The 21,989-nt window shown below is 41.3% G+C and overlaps 1 long non-coding RNA gene across 1 annotated transcript in view; it reads left to right on the top strand.

Annotated features, from left to right (window-relative positions):
• LOC136856551 (uncharacterized) overlaps nucleotides 1-21,989 on the top strand; it is a 136,934-nt gene that overhangs the window by 70,075 nt on the left and 44,870 nt on the right. The window contains exons 4-5 of the long non-coding RNA XR_010858393.1: nucleotides 15,619-15,772; nucleotides 20,790-21,114. This is a non-coding gene — a long non-coding RNA (uncharacterized lncRNA). The remainder of the gene's footprint in view (nucleotides 1-15,618; nucleotides 15,773-20,789; nucleotides 21,115-21,989) is intronic.

Below are 21,989 nucleotides of genomic sequence, written 5' to 3'. Positions count from 1 at the left end.
CACCGGATGCCGGAGGGGGTAGTGTGGCAGGAGACATACCCATAAACCCAGGTCAGTTTTCATTCTCGGGCGTATTGGGAACGCATCTCGCGCGTCCGTCTGCCTCAAACTGTTTGGGTTCCTTTGTCTACTTGCGCTTAGTTGTGGCGTCTCTCCTTGGTGAAGTACTCAATTGCCTGTTTATTTATCTAGCTAGCCTAGCCATGGGAATTCGTAGCTATGTCGGATTCAAGCTTCTCGGGATCCAGAGTTTGCGCAGGGAATTTGTGCTCCGCCAAACTAGTTAAACTTAAATACGATCGCCATTCTTTGTGTACAGCATGTAGGGGTCAAGAGTGTTCCCAGGAGAACACATGCAGTGAATGTATGGAATGGAGTCAGGAGTTTTGGCAAACATACAGTTCCCATCAGATAAAGCTGGTTAGGGATAGGGATAGGAAAGCCTTTAAGCGTAAGGAAGCTAGGCTATCATCTTCTTCGGTGGTGGCATCGGCGTCACCTCCTCTACCGGCTGTTCCTTCCTCCTCTCCTACCCCCTCCTCTACCGCTGCTCTTTCCCCCTCTCATATTCCCCCCTCTTCTTCACCAGCTTCCCAGTATGTTTTCCCTAAAGCCAAGCCCAGCCTCGAGGCTGATAAATCAGAATTCGTTCTTTTCAGAAATCAAATGGAAGCGCAAATGAACGGTTTCATGGAGTCGGTCTTAAGTTTAGTGCGCTCGCACCGTAGTCCGGGCGTTAGCGTCGGTGATGACGTCAGTGTTGGTGTTGGTGATAACAATGTGGTTGTTCGCGATCGTGTTTCAGGCGAGTCTGCTCGTTTTTCTGAATCTTTTGAGCAAAGGCAACTGTCCCGCTCGCCTTCTGAGGCTAGAAGACAGTCCGGCGCTGGCGAAAAGGTCAGAAATTATTGCCCACGAGCAGGCTCGTCCTCTAAGGCACAGGAAAGCCTTAGTCCTGGTGGCGAAAGTAGTAAGCTTGACTCGCCTTCGAAGCGTCGAAAAGCTTCAGGGAGACGTGAAAGTGATCCATCGGAGGTTCGGGGCGTCGATCTTTCTCCATCGACACGTCGATCTTCGCCATCGCCGACATCGCAGGATGGTGTCCCCAGAAGCTTCGTCAAGGCGGTCGCAGTCGAAGCGGCACTACCTAAGGTTAAGTTCTTCAGGTGAGAGTAGCAGCAGTTCATCTTCAGTCTCTTCATATTCCAGCTCTTCGGATCCCCCCCCTCCTCGTCATCGCAAGTGGGATCAGACCTCTCGGCCCTTAAAGAGGCAATCTTCGGATAATTCCTGCCCTAGGGTTACTAAACTCTTCAAGAAAAGGACAGCCAGCCCTATACCTGGTTGCTCAGCGTGGGGATCCGATCAAAGAAGATACATTTCAGACGCTTCCTCCCAGGTCACCTAGGTGCAGTCAAGAGGCCTAGCCCTCTCCAGGAAGTTTGCCACCAAGTGCCCGGCCTCTTCCTCCTCCTCCTGCACACTAGGAAGTGTCTAAAGCTCTTGGCTCCTTCACACATCCTCGCCCACATCCCAGGAGTCTATTCTGTTGGAAGAGAAGCTAGAAAAGGTAGTCCGCAAAGTCCTTGGTATTCCTGAGGGGAGAAATTCGAATCGTTCCTCCTCCTCAACTCCTGGACGGTCTGGGCACGGAACCGATTCTTTCTGGTGAAGAGGAAGGTCCAGGTGAATCAGGGCCCTTCTTCACTACATTCTCTCTACTCAGCTTTCTGCTGCAGTCAGTACCCCATCAACATTTTCAGCCGACAGCCCCCTCTTCTCCGACTTCTACGTTGCGTCTGGGAAAACAAGGTCCTGCCACTTCACTTCCCAAGTTGGTACTCTCCACCGCCTCCAAGAAAGCATTAAAAGAGGGTAGAGGCGTGGTTGGAAGCTAAGAGGTCCTCGGGTAAATCGTCGTTTTTGAACGTACCCTCCTTCAAAGCTGTCGAAAAGGAGGCAAAATTATTACAGCACAGGAGCTTCTCCTTCACTGGGATCCGCAATTTCAGCACAAGGGGACTTTGGCTCCTTGTGGACCCTCAAGACGCATTTCATTCGAGGCAGCCAAGACCTTCTTTTCTCTGCCCTGGATGTAGAACATTTTTCCAGGAACCTCTTCAAGCTCCTAGAGATTGTCAGCTTTATCGATTGGTCAATGGGAGCTGTTTTCAAACAGGTGGTTGAGCAGGCTAATCTCGCAGAAGACGTCTTGGAAAAAATCACGGGGTTCCTTTCCTGCACTGCACGGGACTTGCTATCCATGATGCGGCAGGCGAAATTTCCTCCCTCTTCGCCATGGCCACTCTGAAGAAGAGGGAAACTTGGTGCTCTTTCTTGTCTAAGGCTGTGACTTCTTCGCAGAGAACGGCTTGATGTTCGCACCCTTTGACAAGGAGGGCCTTTTCCCAGAAGCAGTAGTGAAAGACGTCCTGTCAGCCATGGATAAGAGGGCGTCGTCACACATCCTGTCTATGTCTTCCACCAGACCGAGGCCTGCTCCCGCTCCTTTGACCAAGATGGTATCTCCTCTTAACAGGCATCCGTTTCGTAACTCCAGGTCCAAACCTTACTCAAGGTCCCGCTCCAACTCCAGGGGTCACAAGTTCTCCTCGAAGCCACAAGGTCGTCATGCCAGTAAGGTAGGATCCCTGTCCTCCATGCGCCGGTGGGGCCAGACTCAGCCTCTTTTGGGAGGAATGGAGAGACAGAGGTGCAGATCAGTGGGTGGTGCAAGTGCTCCAGCTAGGCTACCGCCTTCCGTTCGCCCAACCTCCTCCTCTCTCCAATTCTCCCATTTCCTTGACAGCATACTCAGGAGGCTCAGTCAAGTTTTCGGCCCTAGAGACAGAAGTCCAGTCTCTCTTAGGGAAAACGGTCATCGAAGTAGTGCAGGACGTGTCAACCCCGGGTTTCTACAACCGCCTGTTTGTAGTCCCCAAGTCATCAGGGGGTTGGAGGCCAGTTCTCGACGTAAGTGCTCTCAATCTGTACTTAGTGAAAACCAAGTTTTCCATGGAAACGAACCGCTCAGTTCTTCAGGCACTAACTCGGGGGGATTGGATGGTGACCCTCGACATGGAAGATGCCTACTTTCACATTCCAGTACATCAGGACTCCAGGAGGTATCTTCGCTTTGTTTTTTTCAAGGACAGAGTTTACCAGTTCCGGGCCCTCTGCTTTGGCCTGTCGACAGCCCCACGTGTTCACCAGGATTCTCGCCCCGATAGGTCATTGGCTCCACCTGGAGGGAGTTCGGATCTCCTTGTACCTCGACGACTGGCTACTCCGTTCATCATCAAGGGACCGCTGCATGGAGGACCTTCACAGAACCCTAAGGTTAGCTCGAGGGACTTAGGGATTCTGATAAACACGGAAAAGTCGAGCTTAGTTCCTTCACAGAGGATTCTTTATTTGTGGATGACTCTGGACAGTCTAGCTTTTCGGGCTTTTCTGTCTCCCAAAAGGGTCTCCTCCTGCCTTCAGACGGTGGAGAAGTTTCTTCTCCGGGACAGTTGCTCCACCCGTCAGTGGATAGCTCTCCTGGGAACTCTGTCGTCAGCGGAGCAATTTGTAAAGAGGCCGTCTGCACATGAGACCCTTACAGTTTTTCCTCAGGGGCTCTTGGGACAGAAGGACCCAAACGGACTCCACGGTCTTCAACATTCCCCGACGTCAAGGGGCATCTTCTCTGGTGGAAATCGCCGGAAAGGCTTTCGGAGGGTCTGGATCTCCTCCCAAGACAACCATCCTGCAGATGTTCTCAGACGCGTCCAATGTTGGGTGGGGAGCACATCTAGCCAACCTCAGGACGTCAGGAGTTTGGTCGGACGAACAGAAGAAGCTCCACATCAATGTCAAGGAACTGTTGGCCATTCACCTCGCTCTCCAGGAATTTTCGACCCACGTCTCAGGCCAAGCAGTCGCTGTTCACGCCGACAACTCGACGGCTCTAGCCTACATCCGGAAACAGGGAGGTACCCATTCCTTCTCCCTGTTCAAAGCTGCGAGGGACCTTCTTCTGTGGGCGGACAGCAACAGGGTGGCCCTGTTCCCTCGGTTTGTGCAGGGAAAGCTGAACGTCCTGGCGGACCAACTCAGCCGTCGGAACCAGACTCTCCCTACGGAGTGGACCCTGCACCCACAAGTGTGCCTAGATCTGTGGAATCTGTGGGGCACTCCCATAATAGATCTCTTCGCTACCTCCAAGAACCATCGTCTCCCAGTGTTCTGCTCACCAGTTCCAGACCCACTGACTCACTTGGTGGACGCCATGCTCCTAGACTGGACGAACCTGTTTGCCTATGCCTTCCCTCCTTTCGGGCTCATCAGGCAAGTGATAAACAAAGTGAAATTCCATCAGAAGGTCGAGCTGATCCTCGTTGCCCCGTTCTGGCCAAGGAAGGAGTGGTTCCCGGACCTGCTAGATCTCCTGATAGACTTCCCAAGGCTTCTCCCTCAAAAGAAGTCGCTTCTCAGACAACCCCACCTAATGAAGTTCCACCAGGGATTGTCCACTCTCGCTCTGACAGGCTTCAGACTGTCAGGAAGCTCATCAGAGCGCGAGGTTTTTCAAGCAAGGCTGCAGAGGCTATTGCGAGGTGCAGAAGGGACTCCTCTAGCAAATTATACCAATCCAAGTGGACAGTCTTCAGGAACTGGTGTAGAAAAATAGTATCTCCTCTTCTTCGACGTCTATAACTCAACTTGCCGATTTTTTCATTTACTTGAGGGATTCAAGAAAATTGATGCCATCAACCATCAAGGGCTTACAGAGCTATGCTGTCCTCCGTCTTCTACCATAGGGGTTAGACCTATCAAATAACCGAGACTTGTCAGACCTCCTCAAGTCCTTAGACACAGCTAAGGCCCCAAAACCTGCCCTTGCCTGGAATTTAGATGTAGTTTTGAGGTGGTTAATGTCTCCAAGGTACAAACCTTTAGAAGATCTTTCTCTTAGAAACCTCACTAAGAAATCCCTTTTTCTGGTTACTTTAGCAACGGCAAAGAGGGTTAGTGAAATACAAGCCATTGACAAGGAAGTGGGTTTTTCACAAGGTAATGCTGTTTGCTCGTTCACCTTGAATTTTCTGGCCAAGAACGAGTCTCCTTCCAACCCGTGGCCTCAGTCCTTTACCATTCAGAACCTCTCCGAAGTGGCTGGCCCTCAAGAATTGGAGGCTTCTTTGTGCCCTGTTAGAGCTATCAACACTTACTTAGCCAGAACGGCCAGCATCAGAGGACGTTCCTCTAACCTGTGGTGTTCAGTGAAAGATCCAACCAGACCTTTATCCAAGAATGCCCTGGCTTTCTTCGTCAAGGAACTCATCTTAGAGGCGCACAGGCACATCAACGAAGAGGACGCACGCCTAGTCAAGTCTCACATTCACGAAGTGCGCTCAATAGCAACTTCAGTGGCTTTCCGTCATAATAAGTCACTTTTGCAGATCACACAGAGCACCTTCTGGAGGTCGAAATCGGTGTTTGCGTCTCACTACCTTAGGGAGGTTGAAGTTGCGTATCAGGACCTGTTTGCGTTAGGTCCCGTATCGGTAGCTGGCTTGGTTTTAGGGGGAACACACTAGGGGGGTAGGTTCTTTATCTTTCCTTCCCCTGTGGTTTTATGGTTGCTGAGTTAATGGGAAGCTGGGGTGCTCAGTTCACCTGGAGTACCCTCCATTCTAGTTGAGCTGCTGAGGGTATAGGGAAGGGGATGTATTTAACTATTTTTAGGTTAGGCGGTGAGACCCGTTTTTTCAGTCTGGTTGCTTTCCAATTGCTCAGGGCAAGAGCAAAGGAAAGTCACCCCTTGTCTCAGTCAGCGGTGTACTTCCCTGACTGCTTGGGTTGTTATGGAGCAGAGTGGCTAGCAGTGCTTACGCCCAATGCCTCTGCAGGTAATGGAGCTTCAACCAGCAGCAGTACCTCCCTGCAAAAGCCCATCTACCAGGTAAGGTGACTCCTGCCCTTTTGTTGGTATGGATCCTTAAGATACCCATGGTTAGAGTTTGTTCCTTTTCTTTTTTTTTTTGTGTGTGTAACCTTTCAATAACTGGTACCTCATCCCCTGCCCTTCCACCTTAAATGTGGAATCAGCTTTTACAGTGTTTTGGTAAGTCATTATAATGAAAATGACATTTTTATGATAAAATGATGTTTCATTATACTTACCAAAACACTGTAACGTAAAACCTCCTCCTCCCCCCGCAGGGGGAGACGTTATCTCAGGTTTTCACTAATTGTGTATACCGAGAATGAAACTGACCTGGGTTTATGGGTATGTCTCCTGCCACCACCCCCACCGGCATCCGGTGGGGTTGGGTCTCCCGCCAATTGTATCAGCGTTCCAAACAAAGTTTGAAAATTTATATCTCGGACGTGTCGATTTTAAAGAGATAAAAGCTTTTACAGTGTTTTGGTAAGTATAATGAAACATCATTTTATTTTACAGTTACAGTTTTGATAACGAAATCACTCTTATTAGACAGTTCAATTTAGTCTGTTGTGGGAGCATGAAAGCAAGGAGAGATATAACTCTCCCTGTGGTGGATGTGAACTCAAATGCTGCTCTTCTTGCTCTTGTCTCTCTGGAGCCCCTGGGTTTTCTTGTAATCTGCAACTCCTCCTCCTTCCAGTGTCCTATTGGAAGAATTTATCTGTAGGGCCTCCCCTCAAACAGTTGATTGCGAAGGACGTTGGTGGGTGTTGTTCAAATCTCTCCTTAGATGATTTGATTGGAAATGATCTTAGGAGGGGGTTGTAGAAGACCCCTCCCTAGAATGTTTGATTGGAGGCTGTTGAAGTACATCACTTTGTCCAGCCCCCAATTCCATGGAATTGCCATTAAAAGCCTCCTATTGAAGGCAGGGTTATAGATATGGCTGGCGTTAGCCTCTGACGAGGTGTTGAGTAATCCTGAGTAAGCTAAATCGCGAGGCGACAGTTTCCAGATTTTACGACCGGTTTTATGGCCCGGGGCGCGATATACTCGCTCACTGTTTTGAGTTCATGGAAGTCGGTTTACATCAATCAGCACTTCTAGCCTCTCAATGCGAAAACAACCCAGGCTTAATTATTGTTTCTCTCTCTCTCTCTCTCTCTCTCTCTCTCTCTCTCTCTCTCTCTCTCTCTCTCTCTCTCTCTCTCTCTCTCTCTCTCTCTCTCTCTCTCTTTCTAATTTATCTGACACCACTCGGTCACGCTATCTCACACTGCCCTCAGTGTGACAATAAAACAGTAGTTCAAATGGATAACTGTAAACTTACACATAAAATAAGGGATTTATATGATTGCCCGTAATTTAACACTTTCAAAAATATTGTACAATTTGTGTCTGCACTAATGTTAAAATATCAAACTAACAATATATTGTAGAAAATTCATAATTATACAATGAATTATCATTTAAAAGAAATATTCAAATATATAATGAATTATCACATTGTAAAATGGTTAATTGCAATAGTGAATACACAATGAAAATCAATAACATATAGAGAAACTAGCAATAAATCATGTCTATAAGAACATTTTTCTTCTTCCTTGGCCCTTTTTATTTCTGTTATAATCTTCTCAGCATTTGAATTTACTACACGTTTGACTAAAATTGCAAATACCACAATCACAAGTAATATTACGATCAAATTGAACAGAGATAAAATTGATGAACCCTTTTCTTTGTAGTAGAAAAACCCATCTACCAATGGTAACTCATTCAGTTGTTTTAATTCTAATTGAGACAATTGAAACTCTTTGATATTCTTAGAATAGTTCATGTATGGGACCTTCTTTTTGTATTGTATTTCAGTAAAAGCATAAGGTTCATAATACAATTGGTTTGGAATTACTAACTTGCAAGTCTTATCAAAAGCATGAACATTATCGAAACTAATCTCTGTGCTTAGATTATGGCAATTGATTAGTGCTGTTCCTATAAAAGGTAAGAGGGATCTTTTGGACCTTGTATTTAATACATTTCCTGTGCCATTATCTAATATTTCCAACAATGGTAAGGCATTGTTATTATCACTCTTCTGTATTATGGATTTGAGTTCTTTTTGAACATCTTTCAACATCATTTCATTGATAAGCACAAAGGTAATGCCTAAATCCTTTATTAATTTCACAGATCCCTTTTTCTCTAGTAGTGCACCCTTTCGGATGACCGCTTTGGATGAGACACAAAGTAGGGCTATGATAACCCAGAAGAGCCGCATGTTTGTATCTGTAAGAATAAGCCTTATCAGATATTCTATATACATGAGGTATTTTAATTTCTACATATACAGTTTACATATGATATTTCAATTCAACATTTTACATAAATTTATCTTTTTGTTAACTCATATCTTTTGTTTATCTGTTCTTCCTTACCTTCTTTCAATATTTCTTCTAGTTTTTTAGTGGACCAAGCATCTGTTTTTATTACCTTCACATGATTGCAATGAACAATTCTTTCTTTTAGATCACTCTCATTTATGATCCTAAGCTTATTTCATTTTAACACTTCTAATACCCTACAGGGACCATGAAATTTAGGAGAAACTTTTACATTAGGACATTCTGGAACATGATTCTGAACATATACCTGAGCACCTATTATAATGTCTGGTTTAGCCTTATTTTTGTCATAGTACCTTGCTTGAACCCTTTGATACTCATTAAGTCTAGTCCTTGTCTTTTTGATTGTTTCATAAGTACGTCTAGTTTTCCATGCAATATAGTCATCATAATTATAAGTATGTCGGGGTGGTGTTATATCATCTAGTAAGGTATTAGGCAGTCGTTTTTGATACCCATATAATAAGTAGTGTGGTGATTCTCCTACTGTTTCATTTACAGTATTGTTTATAGTAAACTGTACGTCTTCAAAAGCTAAATCCCAGTCTTCTGTATTAGGTTTAACTAAAGTTTCAAGATATCCTTCATTTTACGATTTGTTCTTTCTACTGCTCCATTTGAACTTGGTTTATATGCTGTGATTTGACATTTATTTATCTCATAAAATTCACATAATTTTCTTAAAAGTTCACTAGTAAATTCAGCTGCATTATCAGAAAGAATAACTTGTGGACATGAATGTCTCGTGATAATTCTAGATTTAAGAGCCTCTGCTACTGTAATTGCATCTCTACTTCTTACTGGTACAATCTCTTCATATCTTGTTAGATAGTCTAGAAAGACTAGTATTTGTTTATTCCCTCTGACAGTGGTAGGAAATGGGCCTAAAAAATCCATTGTTACGCACTGGAATGGTTGAAGTTCAGATGGATATTTTTCAAGTGGAGCCTTTGGATTTACGTTACCCTTGTTTCTATTACAAACTCTACAATTTTGAACAAAGTTCTTGGCATCTTCACTACAATGTGGCCAAAAATAATTTCTAGTTATGTTTCTACTTGTCTTTTTAATTCCTGGGTGTCCTGCTAACTTCTATGAGTGGATGTCTGCTTCTGCCAGAGATTTATCACTTGTAGATAGAGTGGTTCGTGGTGGTAGGTTTCTGTTTCCCAATAGTAGTATTTGTGACTCAGATCATCGACGGATGGTCTCGTTTGTCACTTTTTCATAAGTTGTATTTCAACCGAGATCTTCCACATTCACAACTGATCCTTGATCCCCTTTATCTGCTGAGAGCAACCAGATTGGCTGAACAGCAGCACCAATAGGCAGTAAATGTATCTAGCAGTCGAACTTCTCAGTTCCAGAGGTCCTTTATTTCTCACACCGTTGGACTGTGGAACAGCCTCCCAGTGGAAGTCGTGCAAATGGAACTTCAGATGTTCAGGTGAAGGTGCAATACATCACTACCCTAATACTATTTTTATCTATTTGTTAATTTTTTTCTTTTTTAATAAGTTGGTCTCTTCTGTCTGTATTTCGCTTTACCTCATCTTACTTCTCCCTAATGAACACCATATTCTTTGGAAACTTGAATTTCAAGTCAGTGGCCCCTGTGGGCTTGTTCCATATGAATAGGTTTCAGCTTCTGAATAAGAATAATAATTTTGTCGGTATCTGGTTAGGTTACCATCTCTCTTGTACATTAGGAAGTTCATCTAGTCAGTGAGAGAGAGGTTTAGTAGTAAGTTCCAGCTGAAGTTTCATGTGCTTGGAATAGGATAAGGATTCTTTGAATTATTAAATATTTTTTTTATTTAGGTGTGTAGTTGTAGGATGGTATGTCTTTTTCAATTTGTGCCCTGCACAAACAGGTTCTTTTTGATGGGTTAGTTCTTGTCAAATCTGTTCATTCATGAACCTACAAGCTCACCGAGAATATTCTTGGCAATTAGTTATAGTTGAAGATTTTAGGCCTCTGTACTGCCATTGCATTCTGCTTTCTTGTAAGTGATGAAGCAGAGTTTTTATTCATTGTACAATAGTAAGTAATGATTTTGATGCTGACTGCTACACAACTAAAGTCTGGTATTTCCCTCTGGGTTTCTGCATACCTTTGAATTCAATTTAGTTTTAGTGTTCACTGTCAGTACTCTGAATATACTGTCAAATGCAGGCCATCTTTTCATTTGGTGCCTGAGATAGCTTGTGTTACTTTGTTGGAATCAGTGGCAGATTGTTGTACCTCCTTGATTCCTATATTGCTGTGGTAATTGGTAATTGGTGATGATAATAGTTATTAAGTCTGTTTTGGGTTAGAAGGGCTGCCCAAAAACATTGTTTCTTGCAAAAGGAAATGAAAATGAGAACTGAGCTTTCTATATTAGTTGTGTGATCCAGCTGTTTAGTAGGTATTGGTTATTAATATGCTGTTGACAGCCTCTTGTGCTGTCCTTTACATCAGCTAGAACAGACGTCATGTCTTGAGCTTATTACTATGAGAAACAATTGTTTCAGTAGTCACGGAGGTCTTTGTAGTGGATGAGCTTCTAGAGTGTAAGCTGCGATATTTTGCACTCCCAATCTTTCCTTAGTGTTGTATAACAGAGAGACTGTCCGATGTTGGATGTTTTCTTTCTTCGAGTTGGCTGATGCAAGCCTGTAGTAAGGTCTTGTCTTTTTTCAGTGATTTACTTATGGTTGTCTTCATCAGATTTTTTTTTTAGTTATGGTTGTCTTCATCAGATTTTTTTTTTTAGTTATGGTTGTCTTCATCAGATTTTTTTTTTTAGTTATGGTTGTCTTCATCAGATTTTTTTTTTTAGTTATGGTTGTCATCAGATTTTTTTTTTTAGTTATGGTTGTCTTCATCAGATTTTTTTTTTTTTAGTTAACCTTTGTCTTCATCAGATTTTTTTTTTTAGTTATGGTTGTCTTCATCAGATTTTTTTTTTAGTTATGGTTGTCTTCATCAGATTTTTTTTTTTAAATGGTTGTCATCAGATTTTTTTTTGTTATGGTTGTCTTCATCAGATTTTTTTAGTTATGGTTGTCTTCATAGATTTTTTTTTTATTATGGTTGCCTTCATCAGATTTTTTTTTTTAATAAGTTGGTCTTCATCAGATTTTTCTAGTGGCGCTGCTTTTATTCATGTTACTTGGGTCCTTTTGTACAAAACAGGCACAGTTATGGTAAACAATAATAGTCTCCTTGTTGAACTGTGATGCCTTGTTCCATTTGATGTACTGTGCTTTACCTTTATTACTTTTTATTTTTGTTATGTTTTGTTAGGTTGGAGCTCTTTCTTACTTCATGTAGTTTTATTTTTAAGCAGTTTCATATGAGGGGAATTTTAGGCACAACATTGTATTAACATTGCTTGAAGTGTTTATCTTTGTGCATTGATCTGCAGTTTGAGGCAGGAATTATTTTTAAATATCCAGTTTTAACTTTAAATAGTTGGTACATGTAGGCCATGTACGAATATCCTTTTTCCTGTTTTAATACAGTAATGAGAACACTTAGATTTGAATTGGTGTCAGTTAAGTGATGGTTTCTGCAAACTGCTGGTTCCCCGCTTCGTTCCCTTTACAAGCTCACTGAGCTGCCTCCTTACCTTCAAGTTTTTTTGTTTTGATGCTTTCGTGGTGAGCTGCCGTTTTTCTTTTTCCAGTCGGGTCTGGTAGGGCAGCGTTTTTATTCATTAGCAATAGCAGGCAGTTTTGATTTCGACGTTGGTCGAGTTTTGAGCAACAAATCTGGATTTCCCTCTGGGTTTCTGAGCACCGTTGGAGTGTGACCATTTAGTCGTGTGACCACGAGCTGCTCATCTTTGATGACAGCGTGAAATGTCCTGGCGTCTCCATCGGGGTTTCTGGTTTGTGGGTCTTGTCCTGTTGTGCAGCTGAGGGCTGTCTTGGTGACCCGATGGAGGACGTATGTTTGTTTTTTTCTGCCTGCTGTTGTTTATTTTGCTTTTTTTCTTGCAGCTACTTTTTGTTTGTTTAACTTGATTTTGTTTAGAGCTGCCTTTTGTTTCATTTTGTATTTATGGTTTTATCTTTTGCCAGACCTGACTCACTTGTAAATATTGTAAATAAATTAATTTTAAGCTCATTATATTGTTTTGTTGTTTTCCCTCCTTTGTTTGTTGCATCTGCCGTCAGTCATGACAGCCCTTGTGCTGTCCTGAGTATATATTAAGAACCTGCATAACGGCCCACTCAGGTCGTTACAATGGCGACAGTGACAGGGCGGCTCTGTTTTAGCTGGATGGGTTGTTAGGCATTGGAGGAGCTTGATATGTAAAAAAATAATCTTTTTTTTCTTTTTAGGTGGGAGGTGTCATTAACAGATGGTTTTGTCGAACTGCTGGTTCCCGCTCGTTCTTTGTGGATTGCTGCCTCCTTACCTTCAAGTTTTTTTGTTTTGATGATTTACGTGGTGAGCTGCCGTTTTCTTTCGCCAGTCGGGTTTTTTAGGGCAGCGAAGTAGCGGCAGTCTTTATCAGGCAGTTTTTGGAGTCGACGTTGGTCGAGTTTTTGAGCAACAAATTGGAGCACGGCTTTGAAGTGGAAACGACGTAGGGTGGAGTGTGACCATGAGTAGTCGTGTGACCACGAGCTGCTCATCTTTGATGACAGCGTGAGGCTGTCCTGACGTCTCCATCAGGGTATTCTGGTTTGTGGGGTCTTGTCCCTGTTGTGCAGCTGAGGGCTGTCTTGGTGACCCGATGGAGGACGTATGTTTGTTTTTTTCTGCCTGCTGTTGTTTATTTTTAAGCTTTTTTTCTTGCAGCTACTTTTTGTTTGTTTAACTTTTTTGTTTAGAGCTGCCTTTTGTTTCATTTTGTATTTATGGTTTTTATCTTTTGCAGACCTGACTCACTTGTAAATATTGTAAATAAATTAATTTTAAGCTCATTATATTGTTTTGTTGTTTTCCCTCCTTTGTTTGTTGCATCTGCCGTCAGTCATGACAGCCCCGTCCTGAGTATGTTTAAAGAACCTGTATTGAGAACACTTAGATTTTACAATTGGTTATGCTGAAAGGTTGGGTACTGAGAATATTTCCATATGAAGTTTATATTAACTGTGGGAATATGTAATTGTATATTTGGCAAACTTCTTTTCTGTTACTATTTGCAGTGCACACTTGGCCAAATTAATTACTGTTCTTGTTGTGTAGATGACAACTTTTCCATTTGTAAGTTGGTGCTGGATGAGTGTAAAAATAAATAAGTGGTGCATTTCATTCCTAGCAGTTTACTTGCATTAATAGAATCCATAGTTGTGCATGAATTTGCTCTTAAATTGTGTGTGTCATACATGTTTGGAATATATTGGTGTGTCAGTGTCAGTTGGGACAAAGATGTATGAGTTCAGAGGAGGGTAAAATATAAGCAATACAGTAGTCATTGAGGCTTAAAGTTGCATATTAATGATAGCCAAAGACTGAAAATGGCCATTTCCACAAAGACAGAGGATGGAAAGGACATATTTCCAACATTTTTATGTCTTTTGACTAACAGACTATGCAGGAAACAACTTTATTATGCAGAGACAGTGTAATTAAATGTAAAGGTTGGGTAGTTGTCCTCCAAGGAAAGTATTTGGATGCTACATTTTGGTGTCTAAGGTTACCTTAGCACCATTGATATGTCCCTCAGAGTTTTGCCCTGGTAGAACGTGATGATGGCAAAGCTTAAAATGTGACATGAAAATTTCTGTTTCTTCTATATCCGAGATTAATTCTGCTTTTGTGATGTGAACACATTCATTAATTTTGGCCAAGTAATAACTCATCAGTAAAGATAACAGATGTCAGTAACACTGTCTCAAGTTCTTTTTTAAGAAGATGAAGGTTTTTCACACCTATTTCAGTGACAGTTAACCAACTGAAAGGCATCCTAGTGACAGGGTGCTTCCAGTAAGCAAACAGTCGCCAAATTAAGATTTAGGGAAACAGTCACAACACACCCTTGTCATGAGAGCCACTCTGGGATTGTTTGACTTCTATAAAGCTCTTTAAATGCCAGCAAAATCAGTTTTACAAGGTCAGTCCCTATTGTTGGGGCAGGGGGCCGCACTGAATTCTTAGTGAAAAAATTTGTAAAATTTCTTTTTTTTATATTTTCATGTTTTGCTTTACAGGAAATGAAAGTAAGTGGCCAAGCTCGGTTTTTTATTGATCTTTTATGTGAACTACAGTAGATACATTCTCTTAAAGTACAGTAATAATGGAAATTAAATGAATCATGATTACAGCAAATGCCATAATACAAGATTACACTGCCATAGTGCATGACTGCATCATATGCCATAATGTATACAATTACAGCAAGTGTCATAATAAAAAATTACAGCATGTATCAATACAAAATTGCAGCATGTCTGTACAACATAGAATTTACAAAATAGTAAGTAATCTATGTAACGGTTATACTCTACAAAGTGTACACACAGAAGTCTTCTTATGTTGTAAAGTACAATGATATATTGTATACTGTAATGAAGACATTAAAACTCATCTGAGGATTATAGCAGAACTCACAATTCCAATTCCACTCTCTACAGGGTGAATAATACTTATCCACACAGAGGAGACATAACCTTGATGTGTCTCATACTATAATCCCCCTACTTGTTTTATAGTTAACCAAGTGCTCTTCTTTCTGTGCATCTTTTCCCACTTTAATGTGGGGTCGATGTTTTTGACAGCTTTCCTCTACCTGGCTTAGTCAAACACATCATCCTCTGACAATTGTTTGTCTCTCAGATCATCTTTAACTACTTTGCCAAAAGAGATATCACTCTTCATCCATATATTAGGCACCTCCTCCAAAATTAAGTTTATCTGCATGATTGCTTGAGTGGCGAGGATTCCTTATTTTGGTAGGAAACAAATTTTTTTTTTTTAGTTAAATTGACTAAAGAAAGTAAGTAAATAAATTTACCTAAAAGAGGAAGATTCAAATGTTTTTATGGGAGGGTTTCAAGTTTGGTCCCAGATTCCATTGCTTTTTTCAAGGTAGTATTTACTTTTCCCTACGTTAATAGCAACAGTGAGCCATGTGGTTCTCATAGATTTGTTTGTTTTGCTATGTATCTATGCTGATATATTTTGTAGATCTGAGGTGATGGTGAGGAGCACATTATGAAAGAATGCCACTAGAGATAGGGAGAGTGACAGATGTAATGACATTACCTACAACCAAACTGGACTGACAAGCTTAGAAACTTGTAACAGGAATTTTTATTAAAAGATTCTTTTTCCAGAGTTGCTTGGAATGTTGCACTCTCCCATCTTACATGGATGGGTGAGGGAGGTGCTTTTGTTATCCAGTTTGTCCACGGATTCTGCTTTAACTTTCACCTTTGCCTGCATTATTCTTGTATATGGTACCATGCTGGAACACTCTAGACTTCCTTCGTAAGTTCATACTTTCTTGTTTATCATCATCTATTCTTTTTCTTGCCGGCCTTTCAAGTTATTTTATATTTTATTGGTTTTAAGAAATATCAAGGGTATTAATGACTCAACATGAGGTGGGGAGATTTCAGTGAAAATACGTTTTTATAACAAAACATATTTTCGTCACAAACCCGTTAATCATAATAGCCTTATTCTGTGTAGTGGATATCTAGATGCACTAAGTTCATAAATATTTTAGACAAAGACCCCAATGCCTGTGTCCAACAAACCTCATTCTCTTTGAGGCATCATTCTCCCATGCCAACCTAAGATTAAAGTCCTTTCTCTTCCCAGAGGGTCTTGAAGCAATCATTGTAGAGCATTTGCCAGCTGGTAATAGAAATATTGAATGTGAAGAATGAAAGTGTGTCCAAGGTAAAAGATGAGGCAGCAGGACATTGGTGAACCATCAGAAAATGGGCCAGTTGTACCACCTAGACCCACTTTTGTCAATTCAGAAGGGCTAGACTCTGTGCTACTGAAGTCCAATGGGAGTAAAAAGAGTGGGTCATATCCATGGTAATTGCTTCCTTGGAAAGTGAATTCAACTGGTCAGGAATAGATCTGGATCTGGTAACATTTTTAAAGGCACTCAGCCAGCACAGCAAGGTGATTAGGTGCACCATAGGATGACTGTAATCTGGGACTGGAAGGGTCTAGATCTTTAACCTTTCCCCGGATTGAATATTCTGTGGAAGTAAAACAAGTTTGGGAGCCTCAGAAGGATCGAGCTTGACTGTGAAATCGCCCACTTTATGGCCTAAGAATGAGGGTTCCCAGAGGTCATGTCTCTCGTGGTGGATTTTCCAAGAACGCCTTTGAGAACAGATCTTCTCAAACAACCCCACTTCTTCGAGAGGTACCTCAAAAACCTTCTCTCCTCACTCTGAGTCTGACTGCATACAGACTATCGAAGAAGTTGCTCAGAGCGAGAGGTTTTTCTAAACCAGTGGTTGTAAGGTAATTTCGCTAACGCCAGGAGAGCCTCTTCCAGCGCAAAAAAAAAGTACCAGTCTAAGTGGGTCATTTTTTTAGGAAGTGGTGTAAACTTAAGGGAATTTTATACTACCACAACCTCTCTATCCCAGATAGCGGACTTAATAATAATTTTAAAAATTTTTTATTTGAGAAAGGATTTAAGCTGGCAGTCCCTACCATCAAAGGCTATAGGAGTATGCTGTCAACGGTCTTTAGGCATAGAGGCCTTGACTTATCGGACAATAAAGACCTTCATGATCTTCTTAGGTCTTTTGAGACGATTTAAGGTAGCCTCCCTAAGTTACCTTCAAATTTAGATGTCGTTCTAAAATTGCTTGATGTCCAAGAGATTTGAACCTTTACATTCTGCTTCCTTCAAAGATGTAACCAAGAAAGCTATTTTCCTAACTGCTCTTGACCGTCAAAGAGAGTTAGTGAACTTTGTGCAAGCATCAGCAAGATTATAGGTTTCAGAGGCTTGATGCTGTCTGTTCTCTGAGCCCTATGTTTCTTGCCAAGAATGAAAACCTGCTTCCCTTGGCCCAGGTCCTTCTGAATTAAAGGGCTTGACGAACATCACTGGACAAGAACCTGAGAGAACCCTGTGTCCTGTCAGGGCTCTGAAATTTTATTTGCAGAGGACCCAGGATTGTAGGAGGTCCTTCTAGCAATCTTTGGTGCTGCGGTTAAGAGGCCTGATATACCTCTCTCGAAAAATGCCCTGGTACTTTCTATGAAAGCACCATCAATTAGACGCCCATTCCAGTGTGCTAGACGAGGATTTGAGAACTTTGAAGGTCAAGGCTCACGAAGTGAGAGCCATTGCTACCTCAGTGGCCTTCCAGAAAAACCAGTCTCTCAATGACATTCTGGGTGCCACTTTTGGCGAATTCTGTCTTTGCTTCATTATCTCACAGAGGTGAAAAGTTGTCCTATGAGAATTGCTGTGCTAATGGGGCCTTACGTTTCCTTTTCCGATCTTGGGAACAGAAAGCGACTCTCATCCTCTCCTTTAGTTTTGTTTTTGTGTGTTTTTTAAATATTTTATGTGTTGTTTTTTTTATGGTTGTTGGGTCTTTTAGTGGTGGTTTTGTCCTTAGTTTATGTTAATCTTTATTGACGAACTAGGCTTGGTCAGGTGGTTGTTTAGTTTGTTTCTTACCCTCAAAGTAAGGTCATAAAATCTAGTCACATTGTGGTCTCAAGCCCCGTGACAGATCATCTAGATTTCACCAGCTTTATAGGTCTCTACCTCGCTGGAGTTTTCTAGTAAAGCAATTAAGCAGACTTGGGTGACAGTAATCACGTAGTCAGCAAACAGGTAATTGGAAAAATTTGTCGCGATTTATTTTGTTTCCTAAATCCTATTCTGTCTCTTCCCACCTCCAATGGTGGGATTCAGCTATATATATATCTGTCAGGTAAGAGTCATGAACAAAATTTATTTTTATGATAAAATAAAGTTTGTTCATACTACCTGGCAGATATATATAAAATAGTACCAAAATACTCCCCTCAGGAGACAGTAGTTCTAGTTTCTAGAAAATCTGAATAGAAAATGGAATTTTCAACCTGATACCGACTCCCAGCGGCGGAATGGGTACATTCTAGTAACCACCTGGCCCATCTTACATGTGGAGTAAGTTTTGAATCTCTGTTTTTTCGGAGAATACAGCTATATATATATCTGCCAGGTAAGTATGAACAAACTTTATTTTATCATAAAAATATCATGTTTACTGTATTGGCACCTTTGTTTCGAATCATTATTACCATAACAGTGATGCGTAATTCTGCTTCACACTCAAGCTCAATCCGTCCACCTGCCCAAACCTGTTTTACTTCATACTGAAGCTCAATCCGTCCACTAAGGGTTAAGGGTTAAAGGTTTTAGCCTATGGCTACCAGAGAATTAGCCAAAGGAAATTTGAATGTCCTGGATTCAGACTCCCAATCATTGACCGTCAAAGCAGTATTTGAGACTTTGTGCAAAGGCACTGATGAATATCCAGTCTTGAAGTGCTGTCCTGTAGTATGTGCAGGTCCTGTGCCGAGTCTTTCATTAACACAACACTATCAGGTTGAGTCATATCTAGACCTTAAGTAGGTCAATTCCTTTTTCCCAACTCCAGAATGTCCAAGTGGAGGAGTCTGGAAAGAAGTCACCCTCATCAGCAGGCGATGTGAACTTAGAGAGGACGAGCAGAAGGTGAAGGAGAAGAATGTGATTCATAAGGGGAGGTATCACTGGAGGAAGCTGCTGAAGAAGAAATGATAGGTTAGTGGCCAAACTTTTCCTCACAGGTAGCCAGAGGAGAGCTGGTACTGGTAGGAAAGATCCAGCAGATTATTGAACTGGGGAAAAGTCCTGCCTGGAGTTCAGAGAGTACTTTGAAGAGCTTCTTCCACTGTAATCTCTTTCATAGGTCCCAGTTCTTGGCCTGTGGCCTAAACTCTATATTCCATTCCATTCCACTGCAATGTCTTGGAGAACAACACTGTGATTCGTGACTATGTCTTGGGAGTGAGAGCATTTGTGTACATATGATTGACTGCTGATGGTCCTTCAATCTGCCCTTTTCCCATGTTTTTGTTGAAGGGTCAGTCCATAACTCTTCCACTTTCATTTCATTATTGTACGTTGTTTGCTCCAGTGTCAATGGCACTGTTTCAAAAATCTGATTGTTGATCATGGGAGCATATCTGGACTTAGTATCCTGGAACTTTGTCAATTTCAGTGCTTCCAAAGCAGTTTTTACCTATTTTTATGAGCTCTCCAAAACATTTCCAAAGTTTGATGTATGGAAAAAGAAATTCACTCACTTACTTTTCCTAATATTTTTGGTGCAATGTAAACCAAGTTTATCTGGGAGAGTTTACTGAGCAATTTGTTTTAGATCTGTAAAAAAATTAAGCTAGTTTGTTTTGATGTGTCAAGCACTTTTATTCTTTTCCAGTTACTAAAGCTGCCCATATTTTGTGGTTCCTATATTTTCTCCCTTCTCAGGGAGACCGAATCAAATGTAATATTTTGTTCATTCACCCTATCATTATGAATGTTTTGGATTCTTAGCCACTGTTCCATGGAGGTGAAGGAGAGAGACCTTCATTCTCCAGGTAGTTTCAAAATACTCACCAGATCGCCACAGTTCATATTACTCGTGGAATCTTCTCTTGGGTTGCTCAGTTCTGTGATGATTTCTCTCAATATGCTAACCTCTGAAATGCTTTCCATTATGAAGCCTTCCTCGAATTATATGATTTGAAGAGAATTGCTTTGGAATACTCATTACACGTTTGCCTTCCTTCCTTCCTTCCATCATTTTTGCATTAATCAGATCGAGTCTTGATAAGGACCTTAAGCTGTCTTGTCTTATTTGTGCATAAAGGCACAATTGAGGTAACTCTTCATGGCAACAAAGTTATTTTTGAAAAAGGAAATATTTGATTTAGTCTGTTGGCATCTCTGAATGGTTAGTAACCCTCAGTGCTTGAAGTTTTAATTCACGTGCTTGAAGTCTAATTTCTTTACTGAAAAATGTTAGCTGTCACTTGAATTGTGAAACTAGAAGGCAAATAGTGAATTATGAATACTTGTGGTTATACTGTATTGGTAAGAAGGGTCCTTGGCTTGAATGTATTTAAATCATCAGTGAAGTGATTCTTCTTAAACTGGTTGTTCAGTTCTCTTCAAAATTGATCAGCAGGTGCTTGTTTTTAGGAAAGCATTGGATACATTTTTGCTACTGAAGTAAGTGTTCCTTTCATTTCTCATTGTAATTTAATATTGTGGCATTGAAATACCAACAAAAATATGGAAAATACTTACTTATAAACATCATAGGAAAAGCATTGTTAGTGTGGAAGTGATGAATGAAACGTAACTGTCATTTGTAGTAGAATCTGTAGAAATGATATAGATGCCAATAAGTCATCTCACTTGGAAGATGTTTCACCTCACCATTGTTTGCCCTCTTATCATTTGCCTGTATTTCAGATGGGTGTCCTGGATTTCCATAGGTCTCCTTCTGTTCTTTATCTACGTGTTTTCAACCTTCCTCATCCTGATTGCCATGACAACAAGCATCTATCTGATTATCTCAATGGCTTTGGGGTCTATGTTTGGAAAAATGACTGTCGTTCTCTTGAAGAAGAAGCTCATGGAAGCCCATAAGTGACATCACAACAATGGGTTTCCAAGATGTTCCATTGATGAAGGGGAATGGAGATTACCATTGCCAGGGTCTGTTTGTCAGGATCATCTCTCCTCCCCACCAAAACCTCATAAGGCCTTCGAAGTCAGAACATCTGCCGCAGCACCTGTTAGTTTGTAACCTCTCTGTCCCTTTGCAAATTTTTGCTAACTTTTACACAAAAAATAGCCATGTTCTCTATGCATATAAAAGGTCTGAAACTTCTTTTTTTCTCTGCAGTTTTCTCCAACCTTTATACAAAATATACTCTTAATTCTTTGCACATAGAAGGAATGCAACTTCACTTTTTCTGAAATTTTCCCCAACCTCTGTACAATATATAGGCTTATTCTGTATTCACAGAAAGGGTATGTAAACTCTTTTTATATAAGTAACTTACCCAGTAATTACATAGCTATTAGTTTCTTTTAACCAGCAGCTCAAAATTTTGAAATTGCAGGTCCGCAAGTTTATGGTTATGGCGACATGCCCCGCCCACTTCCGGATGTAAGAGAAGGTACAACATAGCAAAGAGCTTCAATTTGTTTCTGCCGGCTGTGGTTGAAGGACTGTAGTTGGCAGCAGCTCGAATTTTGGAATTTATTCTTTGCTGGTTGTTTGACTTATCTTCAATTGGTGAAGTATTTAAATTCGTAGCCTTTCGGCATAATTAAGATAGTATTAGGCGAATTTTGATTATTGATTGACGATTCTCTGCCGTTTTTTGGACTTGTATTAGACACTTTCTAGGATGTCTGACACTAGTAGTGCTAACATTAGGTATTGCACCAAAGCTGCAATACTACACTGACTGAGAATCTTATGATCACACACTGTTTGTGTTCCATGTAGGGGACAAACATGTTCAGTAGATTTATGTTGTGAGGAGTGTAATGACTGGGATATTAAGAAGTGGAAGACTTTAGATGCACATCTCAGAAACTAGCTAGAGATAGGAAGACGAAAGTTATTGCTAAGGAATCTAGAAAAGCTTTTATCTAGTC

This window comes from Macrobrachium rosenbergii, chromosome 36, assembly GCF_040412425.1.
Source record: "Macrobrachium rosenbergii isolate ZJJX-2024 chromosome 36, ASM4041242v1, whole genome shotgun sequence".
In the NCBI taxonomy this organism is placed as follows: Eukaryota; Metazoa; Arthropoda; class Malacostraca; order Decapoda; family Palaemonidae; genus Macrobrachium; species Macrobrachium rosenbergii.
Note: the sequence above shows the minus strand (reverse complement) of the source record. Positions and strands in the feature narration are given on the sequence as shown.